The 25,526-nt window shown below is 35.9% G+C and overlaps 2 long non-coding RNA genes across 3 annotated transcripts; one reads left to right on the forward strand and one right to left on the reverse strand.

The window, feature by feature from the left end:
• The first annotated feature begins 410 nt into the window (after nucleotides 1-410).
• LOC110357915 (uncharacterized) lies at nucleotides 411-25,526 on the forward strand. Of its 2 annotated transcripts, XR_002411906.2 has the most exons (5): nucleotides 411-657; nucleotides 2,892-2,937; nucleotides 8,671-8,810; nucleotides 14,763-14,860; nucleotides 22,176-25,526. It is a non-coding gene; the product is annotated as an uncharacterized LOC110357915 (long non-coding RNA). The 2 variants fall into 2 exon arrangements; XR_010472188.1 differs by lacking the exon at nucleotides 2,892-2,937.
• On the reverse strand, nucleotides 8,810-15,715 carry LOC135579342 (uncharacterized). Its single transcript, XR_010472189.1, has 3 exons — nucleotides 15,580-15,715; nucleotides 15,072-15,164; nucleotides 8,810-9,156 (listed from the first exon to the last, which is right to left on the reverse strand). It is a non-coding gene; the product is annotated as an uncharacterized LOC135579342 (long non-coding RNA).

The following is a 25,526-nucleotide window of genomic DNA, read 5'->3' on the forward strand; positions in this document are numbered from 1 at the left end:
TTAGTCATCCAATTGGACAAACCACTTTGAGTCTCTGTATCTTACCCTAAGAAAATACAGTGGGCAGAAAACAGACATCTTTCTCACTTGTATTTATTGTGCTGGAGCCAAAATAACAAATAAAGCTAGTGAACTTTAGATGTTGTCTGTCATATCTGTCTTTAAAGACACTGCAGAAAAAATATTCTCTATTGTGCAGCACAGTAGAGACAGGACATTACCTTCTGATGACAATGGAAATTATTTTCTCTGGCCCGCTGTGACAGTTGCACTCTCCCTCAATCCCCCATTCCTTCAATGTGGCAGTTGCTGGCACATCCCCGTCTCCTTCAACACATCCCCCTCTCCTTCAATGGAGCAGTTAATAGCTTCTTTTGTGAGACCCTCATTAGCCAGGAGAGGAGGGGAGGTGCCAAGGAGTCGGGAAGCTTCTGGGTCGCCCGTAGTCAGAGTGGGGGGGGTGCAGAGAAGTCGAGAAGCTTCTGGAATGCCCACAGCCAGATATGATCAGACTATAAAAACAGGGTGCCCACTGAGGATCCCCTTTGTGTGGTGTTCTCGGAGCTGTGGATCTGTGCTGCCAAAGCCCTCCCCTTAGACTGGGACATAGTCTAAGGTAACTTCCCGGGATTGGAAGTGCATCACCTCCTCGTTTGGGTGAGTGATAACTTACTAGATATATCCTTGAATAATTTCTTGCCTAATACAGGCAAGTGTATTATTGTCCTTGCTGCACAAGCAAGTGTAACCTAATTCCTTGCTGCTCGGGCAAGTGTAGCCCTTGCTAATACAAGCAACTGTAGTATCCTGGAGTCAGAGGTGGCTCTGGCTTTGTTTATTGTGAATGTGTGCATGCACACTGTGGATCTCCATTATTCTCATTTGCTGCACCCCAATAATTTCCTCAACTGATATCTGAACCTGTATTTTATGTTACCAAAGTGGTAATTAATTCTGTAAACCCTGTTTCTAGTTGGTTGTTTTGCTGGACTCTTCTGGCCAGAATAAAACTCTGTTTTGGACCATTCTGTCCCCCCTAAAACTGATTTTGGGATGCCTCCATGACACCTGCCCAGAATGAACTTGAAAAAATTGTTGTAAGATCTTTCAGTAGTATAATTGCTTTTGAATTTCAATTTACTAGGTTTCTAGGATGTTTAGGACAGAAGATGTGTCAAAAGTCTCACCCCATTTTTAAGATCTGTGGCAACAGAGCCCTAGTTGACTAAGACAGAAATAGACGTTAGAGTTTTGATGTCATTCTTTAGAGCTTCCTTATCTTAGTAGTGCCAAAGCAGTATATATAAAATGCAACTACAACCATAAATGTTTTCACCATCATCAAAAAGTCTTGGCCAGGAGTCAACTGTGCATATTTGTTCAATAATTTGAAATTCTGTGTGCTCTGCTGAGTAATGTTAGGAAGTAGTTGCTCTGAGACAGGTGCCATTGCCTTTGATGTTAAGTAATGACCCATGAAAGCTTTCAGCGACTGACCCACAACAAAGTATAATTCAAGTAGAATTGGATTATTTACTGAAACTGTTTGCAGGAAACTGTGAACAGAGACAAAATGGCTTGTAAGAACATGAAACATTTTGTTACAGGATAAGTAGTAAGTAACGAAAATATTAAACATAACCAGACACTCATACTCATTGGATTACTGAAACTCTGCTAAATATATTATGTTGACTTAATATCCTTTGATTTATTAAGTAATTTAACTCCATTGATAATCTCTGAAATACTTATCACAGATGGCTACGTAATAATGATATCCCCAAAATTTTAGGTTAGTCAGAGCTCTCCCCCATATGTCACACTCAGATCTTAATGTGTCCTGCTTTTTTCTCTTCACATAAGTGTTTCCACGAAGTTTTTTAACACTAGCTTAGGATGACTGATTCTTCACAGGATATGAATTAGACACGTATGGATGCCTCAAAAAACCTTTTACTGATTTAGAATGGAAAGTCTAAATGAAATACACCATCATCTTACACATACTAGAAATGTCCACCTATTAAATATACCATTTCCTTTACCAAGAGGTTGAAAAAAAATACAAAACAAAAAAAATAAATGGTTCTTTTTTACTTTTGATTAAGGCAGAAGAGGATGAGTATGGTTGCTGATAGATCCTCTTTATTTCATGCCCTTGAAGATTATTTCTCTGCATTTCTTATTTTGCCTACTGCTGCAAAATATTAAATAGCTCTCCCCATTCCCATGCATTTGTCAAGGACATAAATCCTTAGTAACTCTATTAATTTCACCTGAAATACACCAAAATAAGTACTGATAAGGACAAAATTGGACTTCATGGATTAATCACTGCAGAATATCCACATGGGTTTTACTCTCAAAGCAGAAGCCAACAGGTGCCACATCAGAGTGGATGGAAAACTGGGTGTTGTGAGTCTACAGTTTCTTATAAGACAGTAAACATACCCTTAAAATGCATAATTAGCACCTTTTTACGGAATTGCTCTTTTCTTCACAGTGATACAAGAGACTGAACAATGAGCATATATTTCAGATGCATTTAGAATGGTTAAACCCATTGTGTGTCTGTTCATATATATGCTGCTATAGAAACTCAGTTATCAGGTCACCAAAAGAAAGTTTAAAAAGTTAGAAAATCATTTTGTATCAGTATAGTTATAATCAAAGAAGAGTACTTTGCAATGTACTCTCATTGGCAGTTAAGACCATAGGAAGTGAAAATATTCAACACTGCAGATTTAAGGTTGTGCTTTGCCAGTCGATAGAGCAGCTTCAGCCGTTTTGTTTACATATTTTTGCAATTACTATCTTGAAAAGCTTTTTTATTGTAATTCAGCATAAATTATCTGGACCATCGTGTTAACATGTTACTTGTTTTCCAGCTCATGAGACATAACCTGGTAGACAGAACTAGTGAGTAAATATTTGGTAAGCAGTACTTTTTCATTACTGAAATTTATAATTATAGTTCTTTTTCTCCACAATAATTGAATATATCTAATTGTTCTTTCTTTTAAGTTTAATGCTAGGTTTCAAACTGGTGAATGAACAGGAAAGCACCATTAGAGACATTATTCTAGTGTTGCTTTCCCTCCAGTACTATGATTTGAACTGAAGCAATAAAGTTAAATGGAAAAGGCACTATACTAGATTTTCAATTACAGCAGAGGCAGGGAGCCACAATTATCCCTTTCATTACTGAAATACTTCCCATAGCTACACGGGTAAAATCCCTGCTGCTGCTACTTCTGCTGTTCCTGTTGCTGTTACTGCTGCTCTTAAATTGAAGTGCCCTTGAAGACAGATGAGGTTATAGGTCACTAAATAGAATTTAAAATTGTGAAAAATTTATATTTAAAGGAAAATGAAAAAAAAAAAAATAAGAGCAGGAACAGAGAGACATTCAGACATTCTTTTTCTTTATCTCTGCTGCAAAGATATGATGTTTCTCCAGATATGTAATAAATTATAATAGTAGTAACTGTGTCACCGGGTTGCCAATGCACATAAAATATCAGCGTTAGCCCTATCTGTCTTTTAAGACCATTTATATCCAGACATCTTTCATAACAAGATCCCACCGACTGAACAATTGGGTGCATTCCATCTCTGGTGTGCCCATCTTTTACTGTATTACAAATTACGAAGAACAAAAAATTCCTTTTTTATTGTTTTTGAACATCTTTACATGAAGGATATAATATCTCAGGAGTTATTTCCCCTGTGCATTTCACTTTGGAAGTGAATACTCTTTCTACCAAGCACATAAAACTAACCGACCACTTCAAGAGTGGATCTGCAAATCAAAAATATTTGCATAGCCTTGAAAGTGGTTTACCTTAGCCTCTTGTGAGGTGCACCAGCAATTCAGACCTTGCTTATCTGCCTACAGTGTGGTTCAGAATTGGCTCATCTGCAAATGCTAAGACAAAAAAGTAGGAGGAAAGGACCCTATGTCATATTTTCTTCAGTACAAGAGAAAATAATGACCTATCCTATAAATACTGATGAACCAACTGCATTAAGTTCAACAAGGGCAAGTGCCGGATATTGCACCTGGACAGAGCTGCCCTGACTGTACCCACAGACTGGGGGATGAAATGCTGGAAAGCAGCTCTGCAGAGAGGGATCTGGGGGTTCTGGCTGATGGCAAGTTGAACATGAGCCAAGAGTGGGACCTGGCAGCCAATAGGGCCAACTGTCTCCTGGGGTGCATCAAGCACAGCATTGCCAGCCAGGTGAGGGAAGTGTCTGTCCCGCTCTACTCTACACTGGTGCGTCCTCACCTGACGCACTGAGTGCAGTTTTGGATGTCACACTATAAAAAAGATATTAAGCTACTGGAGAGTCTCTAGAAGAGGGCAACAAAGTTAATGAAAGGTTTGGAGAGGAAGCTGTATGAGGAGCGGCTAAAGTCACTGGGTTTGTTCAGCCTGGAGAAGAGAAGAGAAGGCTAAGGGGAGATCTCATCGTAGTCTATAGCTTCCTCACAAAGGGAGAAGGAGGAGCAGGTGCCAATCTCTTCTCTTCGGCTACCAGTGACAGAACCTGAGGGAATGGCAGGAAGATGTGCCAGCGAAGGTTGGAGGTTTAGGTTGGACATTAGGAAAAGGTTCTTTGCCCAGAGGGTGCTGGAGCACTGGAACAGGCTCCCCAAGGAGGTGTCATGGCTCCAAGACTGACAGTGTTCAAGAAGACTGGACAAGGCCCTCAGACACATGGTGTGAACTGTAGAGTTGTCATATATAGGGGCAGGAGTTGGACTCGATTATCCTTGTGGGTCCCTTCCAACTCAGGACGTTCTACAATTCATTCTATGATTCTAAGATTAAAAGAAGAATATTAAAAGAGTAAGCGTCAAGATTCTATTTCAGACTGAGTAAAATATGTGTCAGGAAGCCTACCAAGATTACCTAAGACAAAAGATCCATATCTGTGCCTCAGAAGTAAAATAGCTAAAATGCATTCAGCAAACTGGACACAACAGACCCTGCCACATAACAAGACTAAACATCATTTTCACCTAACAAAAGTCTCAGCACTCAGCAGTTAAGACACAGGCTTAAGGTATGTTGCAAGGAGCACATTGCATACTGATTTATTGTGAGAGAACTGCAATCATTCAGAAGTCTTGCTGAGAACTTCAGTCATTTAGAAAGAGCTGTACAATCCTTAAGATTTTCCAATGAATAATGAAGTCCACAGAAGATGTTGCATACAGGAAGCATACTTTTAAAAATGCTTTTAAAATATCACACTTTTACAAGAAAAAAAATAGAAGGAAAGCCTTCTGAAATAACTCAGAAACCAGTTTTTTCCTTCCTTCTTCCAGACTTGGATCACAGAAAGCAAAGAATTTAGGAAAGCTTTTTTTGTGTTTTTTTTTGTTGAGGCTTTTTTCTCTTTGTTTGGCAAAATTAAACCACACATAAGTGAAATAATTTGCTTCTTCAGACTCACACTGACTGCACAAATAGAATCACAAGTCCTTATGGGAACACACCATATTTTATTCATGCTAGAAATTATTTACCATCTAATTAAAATGATCAGACACAATTTTTGCAGGGGGAGCAGCCAGGGAGCACCAGTATGTCAATGACTTTCTAATGACAGTTCCGTAATAGCAACTGTTACTTCGAGTAGTGTATGAGCCTTTTCCAACTCTTAGCTTACATCATCTTTGTCTCCAGAAAGAACCATCTTTCTTAACTCTAAAACCCTTTCTTGATATCCTGGCAATTTACACTCTTGCTGAACTATTACTCTGTAGTGAAGTATAAGATACAACTTCTGTCACTATGTGATAGTGTCTGATGCCGAAATTTTCTGTGACAAAATAACTAGCAATTATCACAGAGAAAAAAAAAATAATTAAAAAAAGAGAGATTACTTAGATCAACCACAAAGTCTGCAGCTTTGCAAATAATCATATATTGCCTACCCATGGAAAAGAATTCTTGCGTGCAATTGAAATAACTATATAATCATACTTTGTATAGGTTATATGGCAAATTAAAAACTTGATCTCTGTTCTATTATGTTGTCTTCCTCAAATCCCATTCAGTGCTGTAAAATTTCAGCTTTAGATAAATTGGCTATTAAATATAATTTGCCCTTTTTTAATATTTTTTTTTTCCTTTTTCTTCTTTTTTTTTTTTCCTCACGAGAGAAAAAACATAGAAACATTAGTACCTCTTTTGTTTCTTTGATTTAGTAGTGGTACATGTAATACTGCTCTCTGTACCTCAAAAAAGGTTATCTTGGAGACAGAATAAGCTCAAAGAGGGCAACTGATATGAAGGGCATCTCTCTTTACATGGAGAAATAAAAGCTACTGGGTAACCTTCAGTTTCCAGGGAAGAAGAATGTGGTGAGATTGTGGTTTAAAATCCATTAATGGTGTATGTAAGGTGAACATGGAACTGTTCATCACCTAATCCTCTGACTCTAGAATTAGGGAATACCCATTGAGATAGCCAGGAGATTATTTTAAAACAAGCGAAAGAATATATTTCTTTACAGAGTGGGCAGAAATTTTCTAGAATCTCTTTCTACAGGAGATTATGGAAGTAGATGGTTTCTGCTGCTTCAAAAAGGGATTAGGCAAATTCATAAATGATAGGCTTGCAAACTAGTTGCTGAGGTGAACAGTCAGGCTCATTAATCCTATGACTGTGGATAAGTAGGAGGAAAATGAATATCAGATATTGGCCAGATTTGTGTGCCTATACTAAACATCATCTCTTACTGTCACTGAATTTTGTGGACCATTTGATCTGATCCAGAAGAATATTTCTTTTGTTCTTCTGCTATTTTAACATGCTAAGTGTAAGATTTATTCTTAGTCATACCAAAGGGAACAACTTCAGTATCTGCTTAAAGACTTTTCTGACATTTATCCTCAAAACAAGCATCACCAGTAAAAACTGAGGACACTAACAATCAGCTGGAAATCAGAAACATTTCTAACTCATGTAATGATCTGCTAAGTGAACTCAAGATGACTATTTAGAGATAAATATTCCAGTTCAGGCACTTAGTATTCAAGTCTTCCTGTGAATAATCCAGGAAAAAGACATTAAGAAATGTAAGAAATATGACTGTAGTTTATTCATGATAGACACAGTCTCTTCTGTAATTTATGCTGTTAAGTATAAATTAGGAGTTAGGAGTTAGGAGTTAGGAGTTGAAGAAACATCCATGAATACACTTCTGTATACAATAAGGGGTAAACCATAGATCCAAGGGCAGAGAAAGCATTAAAGCATATTAAAGTATTCTTTATTCATTTAAAAGCCAACAAAGAAATTAAAACAACAAATACACTAGACTACAGATTAGAAAATACTGCAAATTGCCTGACATGTCAAGATGTTCCTTTCTCCTCCCTCATTATATGTCTGTTTACTAGATTTGCTAAGTAGATTTACTACTTACGTGTTAAATAAAAATGTAAACTGAAAAATAAGAACATGACCTTATTGTTGCTTTCACGAACACTAATTAAGGAAGAAAAAAATCTGAAAAATAGAAACAAAACAACTAAGAATGCTTTTCCAAATAAATATCTTCTCCTTCACCATATCTAGCCTCTCATACTTTGAAAGATTTTTGCAGAGAATAAGTCTCCTCTGAAGGTTACAAACAAAGTCCTTGTTCTCCCTCTGTATTTTCAGAAGCACTGATCTCTTTAGCACATGCTGTCTTCACCTTCCATCTCTGTATCTACTTCTTCTCTCCTTCTTTGCCTTTCCTCCAGGATTCCAGCTTTTATCCCAAGTTTTCCCAGCCTCATAGCTGTTACCTACCACTTTGAGTCACCGCAGAGTTAGAGAAGGATGCAAATGAGTCTTTGCACCAGCTGCCTCTTATCAACTCAGCCGAAGTAAGGCTGAATGCCAGGAAAATAATAAACAGGAGGCAAGCAGGATAAAAGATTGGAAGTATGGGCAGAATACTAAATATCTTTAGCCAAGAATGAAGAGAAACTACTATTGCCTACCTTCATTTTTCTTATCCTATTTTCTCATAGTAACTTGTTTTTGGTGTTTTTGGTTTTGTTTTTTTTTTTTTTATTTCTTATCCAATGAAAGGTGGTAAGCTGAGAACTGATGCTGCTCTGTAAGACTGCAGGATCCAAGTGGATTACTTTTCCTTTTTATTTTGTTCTTTCCTTCTAATACCCATAGGTCAGGAAAAAAAATAAATATTAGAATTTGTGATGAAGGGTAAAAAGAAACCTTGTTATATTTCTCAGAAATAAAACCAACAGTCCACAGTTTAAGGATATTAGTTCAAGAACCTTTGTCTCAAAGCAATGATATAGGCAGTCTTCCACCTTTTTGCTCCCTCTCCAGTGTTATGGGCTATAAACTGAAAAGTCTCTGGACAGAATCTGCTATTTTGAAAAAACTGAACTCAAGTGGAATTAAAACTTGAATAAAAGTCAGTACCTCCAGCTCCTAAACTGAGATGTCTGTAATTCAGGGAAAAAGAGCGCCTACAAGCTTAGATTCATTCTGCTCTTCATAGCAGCAATGATCCATAACATATGATGACATTGCAAGGATCCATTTTTGGACTTAGCAGTTCCATTTAATGAGAAATTTTATTGCATGATTTTTCTCTACCTCTCTTCCCTTTCTCCAATCCTGACAGTTGGTCATACCACCCATGGCATTCAGCTGTTCACATGAAAACCCAATGGAAAAGACAAGACTTCAGCTGCAGTCTGGTACCTGTATGTGCCAGGCCTATACCTAAGCCTGCTTTAAAAGATACATGGAATATGCATTCATGTAAGTAGGAGCAGAGGTTATTGAAAGTAGGTTTGTATACTTGTGAGTAACATATTTCAAAGCATAACTCATCTGTTATTTTTTTTCTTTTTTTTTACAAAACAGGATTTAAATAAACAAGGGTATATCAACAAATTCTGTTCAAAAGTATACTAGGCAACATGTGTATCTATTATGTACAATGAAATACACACCAAATTAATGCAGAAAGCAACACAACAGGTGCTTCCAAACAGCTTCACGTCAATAGAGTTCTGGTGTCTGCGCCCATCCCAGCTGTCAGAACAGCGAGATCGTCCTGTCTCTCACACACACAAACTCCCTTCATGGCTGGCTGTGGCATGTTCTACGGAAAACATAAAGCAAGAACATGTGACCAAGTGTGAACAACAGGAAAGGGTAATGGGGTCAACATGATAATAATTATGCCTTGATAAATCCTCGTTAATTTAAGGTGCGCTGCCTCCTACTCAGCTGCATTTCAGAGAAAATTCAAAATGCATCAGATGTTTCCCACGACAGATAAAAGACTGAGTTCTGTTCTGTCTGGCTGATGTGCAGAAATTCACAGCAGTGCTGATGGGGATAAATGCTCTGCCTGGAAAATGGCAGACCACACAGAGGTGTGTCTGTCATTAAAATTACCCAATAGATCATTTCTTAAATGTGAAGTGTGCCCACCTACTTCTAAATATAACAACAGATTTGGTCAAAAATGGAGATGTAGTGGCTGTTTTCATGTCAATTCACTTTGCCACACAGAGAGTATAGTAAACAATACTATAAAAACAAGTATATGTATCTTTCACAGGGGTTCATTGCCAGTAATTTAATTTAAAGTATAGCACCTAGAAATCTAGAAAACTGGACACAGTTGATATTATAAAACTACTAAAACTTTTTCTGAAAGTGTAGTTTTTATTACTTTCCAAAATAATGAACTTATTTTATATATCTTTACATATTTATTTATTAAATTAAAAACACATAACTAAAACATGTAATACATGCAGTTGCACAATGTCTGTTAGTTTCAAGGCAATGGAAATTATATATACCTAGCGGAATTCTATGATCTAATAATCAGAATAATTTTAGCTTTTAAAACACATGTTCCTCCCAATAGAGTACATATAAATACCTATGTAGTGTATAGCACAGTATATTATTAAGAATTTATTGCAATAAAATAATAGTCTGGAAAAGAAATGAAAAAATATAATTTTCAGTCTGTTTTGTGAAACAAAGGAACAGGGTGCTAGTCCAAACTAGTCACATAATCTAGGAAAATTCTTACGTTTTTCATTTAAAATTAAAACATTTGCTTTTACCTGTTTCTTGATGATACAAAGAAGTCAGGACATATTTCAATGTGGCAATTTTTACCTAATAACGAAAACAAGTGAATGACTTTGAAGTCATATTCACTGAATGTGTTTATTATTTTCACTGTATTCAAACCAAGAATCAGAGTTAATTATTATTATATTTTGGGGAAGATCATTTTTCATTATTCACACTTCTCAATTCCAAACAGAAATTACTTTTGAAACAAGCTTTCAGAGGACCTTTTGGTTACTACTCTATAAGATGAAGCTCTGATATTTACAAAAAAATGTTTGTGTCATAGACATAATTCAAGCACTGACAGCAAAATATTTGACTTTGTATTCATTCATACACCACCTTTTTAATGGTACCTTATGAATAACAAATGGAAACTTTCATAATTTGTTTTCTTAAATACCAGTTCTACAAATTGCTTCTATTCCTAAATTAAAACACAAAATCCGACACAATGAAACACCTTCAGAACCTGCAATTTCCATTAGTGAACTGTTTTATCAGGAATGATTAATTTCTCATAGCTTGTAGTTACACTGCACTTGTCTAGCTATTCTCATCATGCTTTCTCTACATTACCTTCTTTAATGGTTTTGGAATAAAATATGCTATAACATTACCATAAACATTGCCTTGCCAACAGCTGTTGTACGTTTCTCAGGCTCCTTCTCAATATATATGGTATTTTAAAGAAATAAATATCTATTAGTGTCTTTAACAACCTTGAGATTGACCCTTATTATGAAAAAAAAAAAGGTAGTATAAAGGAAAAACAAATCAAAACTCATTGTAGCTGAATTCCAAAGACCCCTCTGTAGACTATCTGTAAGAGTGACCGTATAGCTATCACTTCTTTCTTTTATTTGACATATAAGTTGAATAGAAGAGGTTTGCAGATGTAAATGTTTGTGATACCAGTAACTCAACAGTAACATCCAGCTATCTGCTTTTCTGTTACTGACAACTTCGCTTATTGATTCTGTTCAAGCTGTAAAGAAACTTTGATTTAAATCAAAGGGATATGTATTTTACTAAAATTAACAACAATTAGTTAATAGTTAAGAAGAAAAAAATACGAAGGTAGGATTTATAATCAATTCTTTATTTAGCAAGATAATACTCAAATAGATTAATCTCTGTCTCTAATTATCCCAATAATAATAATCATGCTGATCAAAAATATATAAGTTTTTTTTTTAAAGGCTAGAAAAGTATGCCTTTATCCAAAACTCTTGCTTTCCTCAAATTTTTCTTTCTTAATCAAAGTAGATCCTGATTTGCACTAGCTACTAATGAATTCTGCAAATGACCTGGCAAACAGAAAGATGACCCTGACAGATTGAAGAGAGCACATGACAATGCTGGTACCGCTATTTCTAAATTTGAATCCCAAGCCAGATATTTGAAAATTGCATAGTAAGTTTGGGACATTTTAAACTTGGATCTATTCTTCTGAATGTTTTAGTCACATGCTTCAGAAGAAGAAAAAAATTCAACTCTGTAATGTTTCTGTGCTAGATGTACATAAAAGCCATTTTTTACTTTTGCTTAGATTAAAGCATGTCAGCCGCAGCAGCTTCTCTCTCTCTCATGATATCATTCCCGTGAAACATGGGAGAAAGGCAAGCTTTGCTGTCATTTTTTGCCAAACTAATACTGATACAGAAAATATTTTAATAATACATTAAACCTGAACCTTCTTGTACCTGCAGGCCTTTTTTCTTAAACTAATAATTGCCACAATGATACAATGTTACTATGCTCAGAACCAGCAAAGAAACAATTGTGTTTAATTTAAAAACAAACAAACAAACAAATAAAACACAAACAAAAACACAAAACCAAACAAAAAATCTGAAAGCTTAATATCTTCTTAATTAATGGGGGAAAAAAAAATTAAAAATACTGTAGTATTTGAAAACTATGTAGTGTTGCAAGTAAATAGAGGCTTGGATAGCCAATAGGCCTATAGCTAAAGTTCAGTCAGATAAAACATATGCTGATTTATGTCTTCATTGTTCATAATTCAAAAGAGAAATGAAGACATGGGTTTCCTACCTCAATACCTTCAACATGTTATATCATCTGTGATTGTTTCATTTCCTGTTTGGAAAACAAACAATTCCATAGTAATATGGATATTCTTCCAATAACATTTGATTGGCAATGTGTCAGCTGGTGTGAACACTATCTAGAGGGACAATAAGTTTTAAAATTCAATTTTGTAAACAAAAGCAGGTGATATGTGTTTTGAATATGCCTTTCACAGTATCTTAGTAAAATGACAAATGCACATGGGATACAGCTATGTTCACTAACAATTCTGTTACTCTAACATTATATTAAGCCACTGTTGGAAGGCTGGAGCCTGTATGATTCATTTCTCCATTATTATGGTCTGCAGTTTCAGTATGTGGGTGAAAAGATCTACAGCTTTTGCCTCTACAGGTTAACAGTTTTGTGGTAGCTTTGGTGCTTTGCTGCTCTGTTGCTTTTTTTTTTTTTTATCTTTCTTGTTTCCTATGATAATTTACAAAATAATGGTGAAAACCATTGTCAATTTCTGGATTCTATGCATGAGCTTTTAAGTACCAGGCATAATTAGCAAAATGAGTAACCTGTATCACAAACCATGTCCTCAATTTTTTTTCAATTAATTTTGATAACTGAAGTTCAATTTCAATAATTTGTGGAGCTCAGTAACATGATCTACAGTGTCTGAATAAGACGAGATTTCATACGATCACTCTGTCCTTCACTCTTTGCAAGACAATGAGAAAACAAAAAGACTGTTTGGCACGAAGTAAATATATGTTCATTTAGTCCAACAGCTGTAACAGTGGGACTGGGCAGCACCACAAAAACATTGCTCACTTGGTCTTCTGCTCATGAAACAGCAATAACACAACATGACATTTCTTCAGTCACTGAGCCTGAAAGGTGATGCTGAATATCAAGCACATGCTAAGAACTACTGACAATCAGTTCTGAAAATAATAAAGTTTAAAAGATTCAATACTGTTTTCTCATAACACATTCAAGTGAATCTCTACTCATTCTACATATGGAATAAAAGGTCTCATTCCCTTATCTCAAGAGCTCATATTTTCTCCTGGTCCTGCTGAAAACGAGCCAGCTTCAGTGTCATGTAATATACTGAAGTGACTGAATCAACAAAAAGCTTTGGGGAAGCTTTCATACTGCTGGCCCAAAATGCAACCACTTACACCACCCAGACAAGTTCCCCTGCCTACTAGCGAGGCCTGAAATTCTCAATAGGAAGCTTCTTTCCAAATTCTCCTTTAGCCCAAAGAATCAACCTGTTGTTTCAGGTATTTATATTTTTAGAACTTCTATACCTGCAAAGTAGAAACACTTAACTTTACAGCTTCAATTTTCTCTTTCCATCTCAGAAGATTTACTGGTTTTCTTAAAAAACAAACAAACAAACAAGTCAGTAATACCTAAATTACTTTTTTTGCTAAAACTATATTTTCTGTTCCTAATCAAACTCAGTCCTTCAAAGTATATTCTCATTTTATCTCTTAACACACTTTCTAAGCCTTTACCCACAACTGATGTTCAAGACAATATATGGAAATAGCCTAGCATTCACGTAAGTCTTACATTCAGTTAATTCTGTACACTGGTCTTTTTTGAATTTTAAGGACTCCTTCCTATCAGTGAATATCTGCAAGAATTTATTTTAAATTTTTTCCAGTATTTCTTTTCATGTATATTTCAGTTTAAAAATTAGTTTTGAGGAATACAACATTTTATTATGGACTCGCTTCATGGTCCATTAGCAGTTTTCCTAGCCTATAAAAAATAACACATGGGCTGTGAGCCCACATTACTTATACCCTAGGTAACTACCCTCACCCTTTCAACACTTTGTAGTATACTTTGTCTCCCTCTTAATTCCATTTTTTTCTCATTTTCATCACACAACATCAGTATTTTACAAATACAGAAAAAAAAAAAAAAAGTCAAAGTCTTGCAAATTTTACTGGCAAAAGAATACTGTTCCCTGCCAGCTCAATCTCAAACACTTTAAAAACTGTTAATATTTTCTTCTTTATTACAACCATACATCCAATATAGCTTTGAAAGAGTCATTTGGATCCAGAACAAAAACAAGCTACAAGAAGTTAAATAGTTTGAAATAAATATTCAATCTTTGTACACTTATCTAAATCAAACCTCCAAAACCTTTCAGTGTTTGTTCAACACAGATGTCACTCCAGCTTGTAAACTGTTTCCTAAATAGGTCTTTAAGATTTCTTCAGATGATTTTGGTCATTCAAGAATTTCTGTGTAGTGGAATAAAATAAAAATAACAGAAAATCTGAGACTGACACACACAGAAGCCTATTTATGCATTGAGTAATTTGTATTCCACTCAGTCATTCTCACAGTAACTCAGATCTGTCAAAACCTATACTTTTTGGCATAGTTTATCAACTTACATATTTTCTTTTGATTTGTTATTCCAGTCTTCCATAAACCGACTTCAGAGTAATAGCTGTCTTTACAGAACCTGCCATTTTCTGATTTTTTTACTAAGCTAAAAAATCACTTTTTCATCTATGTTCACCTTTGTTTCAGCTGTTTATATTTTAGGATTTTGAAGACTGGGGGTTGGAGCACTCATGCCGCTTCTCTTCAGTTCTCTCACTTGTGACGTGGACAGCCATTGAAAGCAGGTCAAGTATTTTTTCTTTATCATAAATTTTATTGAATCCCAAGGTGAGTAATATTAACACGCCTCCTCAGTTTCTTTAATGAGCCTATGAAATGAATCCATGCTACTGATTCTGTCTAGAGAGCAAAGAAGTCTGGAGTAAAAGTTAAACATCATTCACTATAGTTGAAATTTTATTCATTTCAAAAGTTTAGTGGGGGACCTTCCTGTACCTTACAAGATGTCATCAGGAAAGTGGAGCCAGGCTTCTCACAGTGGACCATGGCAGGAGGAAAAAGGTATAAAAGAAACAAGATTGATTCTGTCTGGATAGAAGGAAAAAAAAAAAAAAATGAGTAGAGTCATTACAGGAAAAGGTTTAGCAACTGAGGGTTTGCAAAATTTCTACCCTTGAAAGCTTTTTAAGATCCGACAGGATAAAACCTTTAGCAATGCTAAAATATGTGACAACACTACAAAGATTCCTAAATAACACATATCCATAATCATAGCAATCTGAATAAAAAATGAAATAAAAACCTGGCTAAATTTACAGATGGTCTTGATCTATCTGCTGTAGTCTTGATCTACCTTGATTAATTCTCAGGACATTCTAAAAGCTTTTCAGAATTTCTAAACTTCTTCTTTTATCCCAAGACAGAAGCAGAGCTGGAATTAGATCTTTGACTACAGCCCTTGGTGAAAGATTAACTGCTGAAAACAAATAAAACCAAAACTCACCTTTTTTTACTGGGGCCTGGAATGTAAGTTTGTGTAGCAAGCCTTAGTGTATATACTTCCAGTAGGTTTTGTTTGCTTTTTTTTCTGCTTTAGTTATTTAATCCTCACGAATTTAATAATCCAGAGGTTGATGAATCATAACCATAAGTGCTACTTATCAGAGGTATGAAGTCTACTTGGAGACAAGTAACTAGCAGTGTGCCGCTCAGTACTGTGTCCAGTCCTGTTCAACATCTTCACTAATGATTTGGATGATGGGGCAAAGTGCACCTTCAGCAAACTTGCTGATGACACAGAACTGGGATGAGTGGCTGATACACCGGAGTGTCACACTGCCATCCAGAGGGGCCTCAACAGGGTGGAGAAATGAGCTGACAGGACCTTATCAAGTTCAGCTAAAAAAAAAAAGTGCAAAGTCCTCCACCTGGGCAGAAACAATCCCATGCATCAGTACACACTGGGGGCCAGGGGGAAAGCAGCTAGGCAGAATAGGACCTGGGGACCCTGGCAGACACCAAGCTGAACATGAGCCAGCAAAATGCCCCTTCAGCAAAGAAGGTGAATGGTATCCTGGGCTGCATGAGGAGGAGTGCTGCTGGCAGGTCAGGCCGGTGATCCTTCCCCTCTACTCAGCACTGGACACCTGAAGTGCTGTGTCCAGTTCTCAACTCCTCAGTGCTAGAGAGACATGGACACACTGTAGAGAGACCAGTAAAGTTCCAGGAAGATGGTGAGGGGCCTGGAATACCTATCGACTGAGAGAGCCTGGACTGCTTAGCCTAGAGAAGAGAAGGCTCCAGGGAGATTTCACCAATGTATAAAAACATCTAGTGGGAGAATGTAAAGAAGATGGATCCAGGCTCCTTTCAGTGGTGCCCAGTGACAGAAAGTTCAGTCTGAACAACAGGAAACCTTTTTTTTCCTGTGAGGGTTCCTGTGCACTGGCGTAGGTTGTCCAAAGTCATGTGGATCTCCATCCTTCAGATAATCAAAAGCCATCTGGACATGGTCTTGGGCAACTGGCTCTAGGTGTCTCTGCTTGAGCAGTGGGGTGGACCAGATGAACTCCAAAAGTGCCTTCCAACTTCAATCATTTTGTGATTCTATGAATTTAGTTACAAATGTTGTACAGCAAATAATTCAGAAAGAGAAAAAGATACAGACTCTAACATCTGGGCACAAGCATCTTGTTCTTCCATAGATTCCTTACTTCTTTAAGCAGATTTTGTAAATGAGGGAGTTGCTTTTGTGAATCCCATTCTTAAAAGTCCTGATTGTCTCCCTGTAACACATCTCAAGGCTAGAGATTCTACCAGAGGATACATATTTGAAATGCCTTTTTGAGATCTACTCCATTCGATCACATCATTTTCATTTCTCACCCCTCTCTCAGTTATAATACCTTTTAAGAAACCAGCACTTGAAATAAACTTAAAATGTCATTGTAGTAAGTCACCTTTCTAATGACTATCACAGGAATTAAATTATATACATTTTGAATTAAATTTGAAAATGAAAGATCAGAATGATTGACATATCAATATACAACTTCTGTTATTGATAAAGGACTGGCTTTGACTATAGAACTCTTGTTTCTGAAACCTAAATTTATATATTTGTTTTCCATGAAGACCTACTGTTTACTCAAAGGTTTGGGAAATTATTACAGTCAATTTCTAATTCCCATAGCTAGGCTATGAAGAAGCCTTATATTATGACATTACAATTTACTTCCTTTTTGTCATAGTCACTGAATAATCTTGTATTCTCGTATCACTGAATATTTTTAAAAAGTATTTGACAATTTATTTTATGACATTATTGTCATACCACTGAATTATTACTAGCCTCTATCTTAGAGTAAGTCATTTGATTCTTTTGTATCTTACCAAATGTTGACAAAAAGGGAAGAGATAGAATGAAAAACTATGCCCATATAATACATCTTTAAAGTCACAACTGTAATAGTGAAATCTGATTTTATTTTTTTTAAAAGTATTTCCTACTAGGATCTGATTTTTAAATAAATTCTGCTGAGGCTACAGCTGGCATCTTTTTCCTTTACTTGGTTTGTAAACCCGAAAGGTTCAGTTATCTCAAATTGTTTAATTTTGTGGCAAAAGTTGTATACAAAAGGACACCGGAAAGTACTGGCGTTTCTGGATACAGGAGGACAACTCCGAGCCAGTGATTCAAGCCATTAATCTGACTAAAGAGAGCTCTACTCTATCATCAATTTCTGCAGGAAGAGTCACCTTCATTGTCACCTCCTCAAGCTTCACCTTTATCCAGATGCTCAACAGCGAAGTAACAGCGAAGTAAAAATACAAACTTAGGAGTGAGGGATGAGCTTTTCACCTTGGTGTTACTGTAACTATTCCAAACAAAAACAACCCAAGGCCATTTTCCAAAAAGGCAGTTAATTACACTGAGTTTAAAGTTAATTAATTATTCTGTATTTCTTTGTTCAGCTGCTTTGTATGAAAGGAAATAATGATTTACATATAGGACGTTAACTCCTAATTTCTCATCAGAATAATCAAAGTGATAGTACAATAACAGAAGACGTTTATATAAAAACTGCAAAAATATTTACTATCTTGAGGTGGGAAGTAGTAGTAGGAGTCCTGTTTTCACCCAGTTTTGATGCCTGTCTTTATCACCATCACATTAGAAGTACCAATCAAATTATTCTAGTGCAAATAAAATAAGGATTCATATTAAAAATGCCATTATCATTAACTTTGTTTTATTATAAGCAACAGTAGCTAGAGATAAGAGGGAGAAAATAATTCCAAGCTTTTTTTTTTTTTTTTTTTTGATAAAAAGGCTAAAAGACAGGGAATATTGAGGTTAAAAAAATTGCAGACTAGCCAAATGCATTATTTCCTTTAATGTTTAAAAATAAAATGTTTTATTTTTCTGTGTGAATCAGCTTGTTAAAATCTCTTTACTTTTATTTTTGAAAATATTACCAACTCTGAAACAAATACTTAAATGTTTGTTTGTTTGTTTGTTCCTAAGTTATGAGAGAGCTACTGAACAGAAAAGTGAGAAGCGTTGAAAAAAATTAAGTAACTGTATTGTGATATCTCTAGAGACAGAAAAAAATAATTGAAGGATGGGTCCTACAGAAAAAGAAAATCACAGTTTTATATGTTTTGATTATTAAGTGAATGGAGGCGTGTTCTTGATATTTCTATTTGCAGAAACAAGGTAAAATAATCAATAGAGAAAGAGAAAAAAAGATAAAATATGGGGAACTAAGGGCAAGCTAACAGGCTATTTTCATAAGCTGCCACCAATCACTGGCATATATATGGTACACAGGCAAATACAGACATAAAGACATTCTGTTCACCTCCTCTTATCAGCACTGTTGTCACAGAATAACTGTTTGCCTGTTCACCTCTGCAGTAGGAATTCATGTGTATCTGAGAACGTAATGTGCTTGTCAAAATGACAACAATCTCATGTTTGGCACTTCAACATCTGAACAAAAAGCTAGCGGAAAATGTGTGAAATGTGTTAAAAAAAAATCTTTGGGTGTTAAAGTAAAATTCCCTCTGGACTTAGAATAGCAGGGGGTTAGTAAAGAAAAAAACACTGGAGTGTCAAGGCTTTTGAATAAATATCAGTAACATCAGACATGATCTGTTGACTTGAATTTGATATTATAGTCAGTCTACATGCCAGCCAAATCATTTTCAATTTTGAACTAAAATTAAATGAGGCACTTGCTGTAAAATAACAGTGCACAGTGCAAAGAATTTTCTTATCAGAGATACTGGTCCAAATCTTCTGTCATGATTTAAAATACTCAAATTTAGTCTGTGAAAATCTGCCAATAATACCAATATTGCTTGCCCACCATCTTAGTTATGTCGTCCCCATTCTGTCTTTAAGCAGAGGATTTCTTTTTTGATTTTTTTTTTAGTTTTTATTTTCTTCTAAATCTTTTTAGAGAAAAAAAAATCTCTCCCTACTTTAATTCTGAGATCTATTCCCAGTAAAGGTCTAAATTGCTTAGACAAATGTCAACTGCAAAAATGCTTAACTTAGAGGCAAGACATCCAACTGAAGAAAAATCTGTGAAGTGAGGAATATGGGACAGCAGTTTTCTTATTGACACAACATGAGTACACTGACGATAGCTTGTTAGAAAAGGTCTCAGTCCACCTGCTGTAGGTCTTCTGCCAACTGTGAACTGTAATGGCAGGAAGAGTCATTATAACCTTATTAGCTAAAATGATAATCGCTCTTTTGGGCCAATACAATAGTGGCTAACATCAGCTTTTGGCAAGTAGCACTTTGTCAGCTACTAAGTCTGGGTAGGATACAGGGAACTGGAAGGAAATGAACTGAGAATAATTTCGTCACTGCATCTTTTGCCGTTTCTCAGTAAGCTAGGAAAACAGTAGGTACATAAAGCTTCCATATTATTTATTCAATTCATTAGTCACTTTTGTCCCATAATAACAGGAAGTCTGTTTTTAAATAATTAATTCTATTTTCCTTCTTTCAAAGTGCTTGTGCTTATGCGGTTAGGGAAGTGCTCTCTAGTCCTAGGCCAAATGTTTTGCTCGTATAACTTCACTGATATGGTAAAAAATCTTCTCACTGCAGGAGGAATGTCATCCAAGTAATTAAATGCAGCACTTATGAAGGGATAGTAAAATGAAATCTGCTACAGTTCCCTTAGTATTGCAGTAAGCTGTATTACCTCAATCTATTACCATAATGGTAGGAACTACGATGATTTTCATACATCTGTCTCTGTGGTCAAAGTGAACCAGAACACAAGCTTTGGTAGCAACGGATTTCCATCCTGCCAGAAGATTAAGTGTAGGAGGTGAAAGGCATTGAAGGTACTGATATAATACGTTCTAATGGTTTGGATATTTCTTCTAGTTCTCTGCTTGGATGTCATGCAGAAACAGATGACATTAGCATACTTTGCCGCAACACATTACCATATGCATTACTATTACTTTCACTTTATCCACGTTGAGGGTTTTTTTGTGCCATGCCACCTGTAGAGAACAAAATTATCCAAACTTTTTCCTTATTTCTACTATAAAGAACACTTTAGTTTGTGAATCTCCTAGAAATGTAACCTCTTCTCACCGTTATTTAGAAAGCTCTCAGCCTATAAAGGGCACTATCATAAATATGCTGATAATAGCAAGATGTTCAATGTAGAAAAGAAAGCTTCTGAGTGATGTTTTCAATTGATTTACACAGAAAAATTAAATAATTTGCCTTCAGGTAGACATCCGATTCCCCTCAGAACATTACTGCACCAGTTCTGCATATGAGCAGGTGGATAAAATACAGAGGAAAATAAATGGGAAGTTAAGGGTAAATATTTATTTCCATTTCTTCTTAGAACATCATTGGACAGATGTTGCATGGTACAAAACTATTTTGAAATTCTTTGGTAGCTGGGAAGCAACCAAACACTAGGGACAGTTTAAGATCTTTAAGAATTTGATCTTTCAAGCTCCTTATAAACAGAACCAGATGTTTAGAGCAAATGAAGTGACGTTGTCTGCTTGGCTGTAAAGTCCTGAATTCTTTGGTAGATATTATTGACTAGGAAATAGATTGTGTATATTATGTTATCAGTAAATATATGCCCAGCAAATGCAAGAATCATTAGAAACCAGAAAGGTTATATGAAAAATGAAAAAATTAACTTCACAGTGATATTAATCACAGATGAGGGCTAAATTTTCCAAATGGTAACATACCTGTTTAGGGTCAATGTTATGTAGGCATTAGCATTTTCAGATGTAAGTACGATATGAATTTTGGAGTTTCTTCCTGACCTGGCTATCTAGTAAGTGTTGTTATTCCACGGGGCATCTAGTTCTCTAAAAAACTGTAGTGAAAACTTGACTTTAGGTGAAGCACTCTTAGAAGCAGATTGGGAATGATCTGTAATCCCTTGCTGTCTGATCTAGCAAAACCAAAACAGAAGCTTGAGAAAAAGGGAATTAGCAGGGTCCCACACAGAACCTGAGTGATATAGAGCTTTCCATCTGGTAAGGATGATTAAGAGGAATCATGAACTGCACTAAATACTAAATACTAAATTATTGTAAGGGATTCCCATAAGAATTACTTTAATGAAGCTGCTGGCTAATTAAATTTCCACTCATGCATCTTGCTCTTTTTTCCATGTGCCTGGAAAAAACTTTATTCTTGTAGAAGAGGCTTTTTTTCCAGTCCTTACTCATTCTAATTTATCTATAGACTGTTTTTTTCACCTAGTACTTGTTCACATTGAATGCACACACACAAAGCTGTTACTTCTCCTACTGTTTCAAGGTTTTCATTTCCCCAGTGATGGGTTATACTGAACAGCTTTATCCCATAATCTGTGGTTAAGGTGTACTATTTTTTCTTGGAGTACCATATGTGTCTTAGGTTTTATGTATGGTTAGTATGTATGTATGGTTATGGAACTCAATTCCTTGTTGGTTAAGAACACATCTTTTACCAGAATACCGTTTACAAAAGCAGGATTCTAACTCCCAGTTTCTTCATGGTATTAGCAAAGATTAAATATTTCACTATGTTCTTTTCCACAGAATACAAAGCAAGAGGAGTATCCTAATGGTATATATCTACAAATCGTGTTATGAGAAATTTCCTAACACAGGACACATTCAAAACAGGAAAAATGACGAACAAAGATAATTCAACTTTGTTTTTAAATAGAATGTGAAGGTCAGAACTAATGCTACATTCTGTGACAAAAGGAGCCTTATTTGAGGAAAATTAACCAAAATCAAGTTCTGCAATTTCATAATATTTTATATGGTTCACTAAACTGTTATGGTACTGTAGTTCTCTGATCCTGGGATTGATTATCAGGTTTATTTTATAGTCACTAAAATGAAATAAAAATCATCTGGCAAAATTTAGAGTGTATTACTAATTTGACAATTTCCCTACTAAAGCACATAGTTTGTATTGGTTTTTGGTAAGAAGAAGTTCCAAAACTCAGTGACTTGATATCCCCAAGATGTTTCAGGCAAGTGTCATTGCATGAGACCCTTTTATTATGCTTTGCAAACTGGCTTATGACCACTGTTGTAGATAAAACATTGGATTGGATCTTCAATGCAACACATCTATTCCTATGTTACGATGTCTCATGGACACATAGATATATTAATAGTTCAAAGACTAGCCACATCTTTACAAAACATAACACTTGATGTTCCTCTTAACAGCTTAATAGCTCTCTCATATTTGTATTTGAAAATTAGATTAAAACTTATTTCAAGTATCTTTCATTTTTACAGGACAAAGCATGTAGTTGTGGACTAACATGTAAAACAGCTATGCTATCAAAAGCTCTTTGAAGAACCTGACTTGATGAATGACTTAGCAAAAAACAGAATTGACTGAGTTGGAAAAGTCCTGAGAGATCATCAAGTCCAACTCTTGGTCCAACTTCAGTCCATTTACTAGATCATGGCACTAAGTGCCATCCATGTCCAATCCCAGTCTAAAAACCTTCAGGGACGGTGAGTCCACTACCTCCCTGGGCAGGCCATTCCAATGCCTGACCACTCTCTCTGTAAAGAATTTCTTTCTAATATCCAGCCTACATTTCCCCTGGCAGAGTTTAAGCCCATGCCCCCTTGTCCTATTGCTAACTGCCTGGGAGAAGAGACCAATCCCCACCTGGCTATAACTTCCCTTCAGGTAGTTATAGAGAGTGATGAGGTCACCTCTAAGCCTCCTCTTCTCTAGACTAATCAACCCCAGCTCCCTCAGCCTCTTCCCTTATGTCTTTGTGTTCAAGTCTCTTCACCAGTCTTGTTGCTCTTCTCTGGACCTGCTCCAGCACTTCAATGTCTTTCCCGAACTGAGGGGCCCAGAACTGAACACAATACTCCAGGTGTGGCCTCACCAATGCAAAGTACAGGGGCAGGATCACTTCCCTTGTCCTGCTGACCACGCTATTTTTGATACAGGACAGGATACCATTGGCCTTCTTCAACCTCTAGGTCAAGTCTGATTTTTGAGCATTCTTTTTCTATGGATATTCCTCCTCAGCCCTCCCTAAGGCTCTAGATACTTTTAACCAAAACCTGCCCCGTCTTTTTTCCATGTTGCCAGCTTTCCTAACTTTCTAGCGGTCCTCAGTTATAATCTAACTTTTGATAAGATGATATCAGCAGCATTTACCTAAAGGGGAGAAGGAACAGAAAACAGTTGCCATTAAAAGGATAGCTAAACAAAATGGACTCATAACCAGCACCTCAGACCTCAAACCATCAAGTCCTAACAGTTGAAGAACAATGTGTTGTAAGATTCTCTTATCCACTAACATACCATATACAGTCTGTGACTCTGCAATTAGGACAAGATAAGTTGCATGCAGTGCACCTACTCAGTGATTATAACCATAAAATCCTCTAATATCGTGGTAACAACAAATTAGTTTTTAACAGCCTATCTTGCTCCCCTTGCCTTTGCCATGAAAATCCACTTCCAAAAGATGAGTCCTGAGTTATGATCATAAAAAGGCTGTATCTTATACATAAATACAAATGGTTTAAATTCAAATACGGTCTAATGTCTCCACCTACAGACCTGTTTCCCTGAAAAAAAAGATATTTTGTATAATTGGGGTTTTTTCTTCTTCTTCTTTGGAAAAAACACTTCTAAATTAACATAATCATATCTGTCATAAATAGAGAATAAAAAATGGAACATTCACACTTAGACTGGCTTGACAGCATTTTATAAATCATGGTTTTCCTTATGATCAGAAGAAACAGTATGGGCCACTGTCTTTTATATTGCAGCTTCCTATAAAAGAGATCAAAAAGCGTCACACAAATTGATAACTGTCTCCTGTCAGACCTCTTAGCAAATGAGTATTTACAATCCATATTACATGTACGATAAACTCAAGTATTTTAAGGGGGAGTGACATTTAAAGAAGCAATAGGGAAGTGGAACATAGTGTTTTAGATCTTGACTCAGCAAGAGTTCCTGTGCTTAACTTCATACTTGAATTACAAGTGTAAATTGAATAGCGGTCCTTTCACCTGATGAGGTTATTGTTCCAGTTCTTTCAGAAATAAAGGAAAAGACAATCCCATTTACTTCTTAGCATTTCTTACATTGCTATGTTCTTCTGGTTTTGATTTCCAGCTGAATCAAATACAATTACAGTCAATGAAAGAGGTGACCTCTGTACCACAAGAAAGCCAGGGCCAGAATCATCAGTTATTAAGTAAAGATTTATTGTTTTTTTAATAAACACCTTTCACCTTCTGTGTCATAAGAAAGACTCCTACAAACAACATCTCAGCTGAGTACCATCATAACATGCTTTATAAGAAACAGGAATATAAACATGCAGAAGTGATAACAAAATAAGTTATAATTACAGTTTAATTTTATAATTACACCTGCAATACTGTCTACCCCCACAAGGATGAACTAATTTTAAATCATGCTTAAATTTTACTCTTTTTGTAAGATTATTCCTCTTCCATCAGAATTTTTCCAGATGAGACATATCAACTGATGAATGAGGCCATTAAAATATATGTTCTCCTAGTAGTCAACATTTGATCACTTAACCAAGAAAGGCCTCCGTTGTGTTAGTTTTCCCCAATTACACTTGCCTTCCAGCTGCCAAGGGCTCAGGGTGGCCACTTTGTACTCTTTTCCCATAAGCTTAACTATCTTCTTATGTTCTCAGCTTAAACTCTTTCTAAATTTATTTCAGTCAAATCTGCAATTGACATAAAAAACTATAACATAAAAGGTATAGCTTCAAATTATATGATCAACGGATGAAACACCCTGGAAATAAACAGCAGAAGAGCTAATGCAGTTTTAGGTTATCTGCTAAATATCCTATTTTTTCTACCCAGTTGAATAAACTTATGCCCTTATTATCACTTTTA

The sequence above is a fragment of the Columba livia genome, chromosome 4 (assembly GCF_036013475.1).
Source record: "Columba livia isolate bColLiv1 breed racing homer chromosome 4, bColLiv1.pat.W.v2, whole genome shotgun sequence".
NCBI lineage: Eukaryota > Metazoa > Chordata > Aves > Columbiformes > Columbidae > Columba > Columba livia.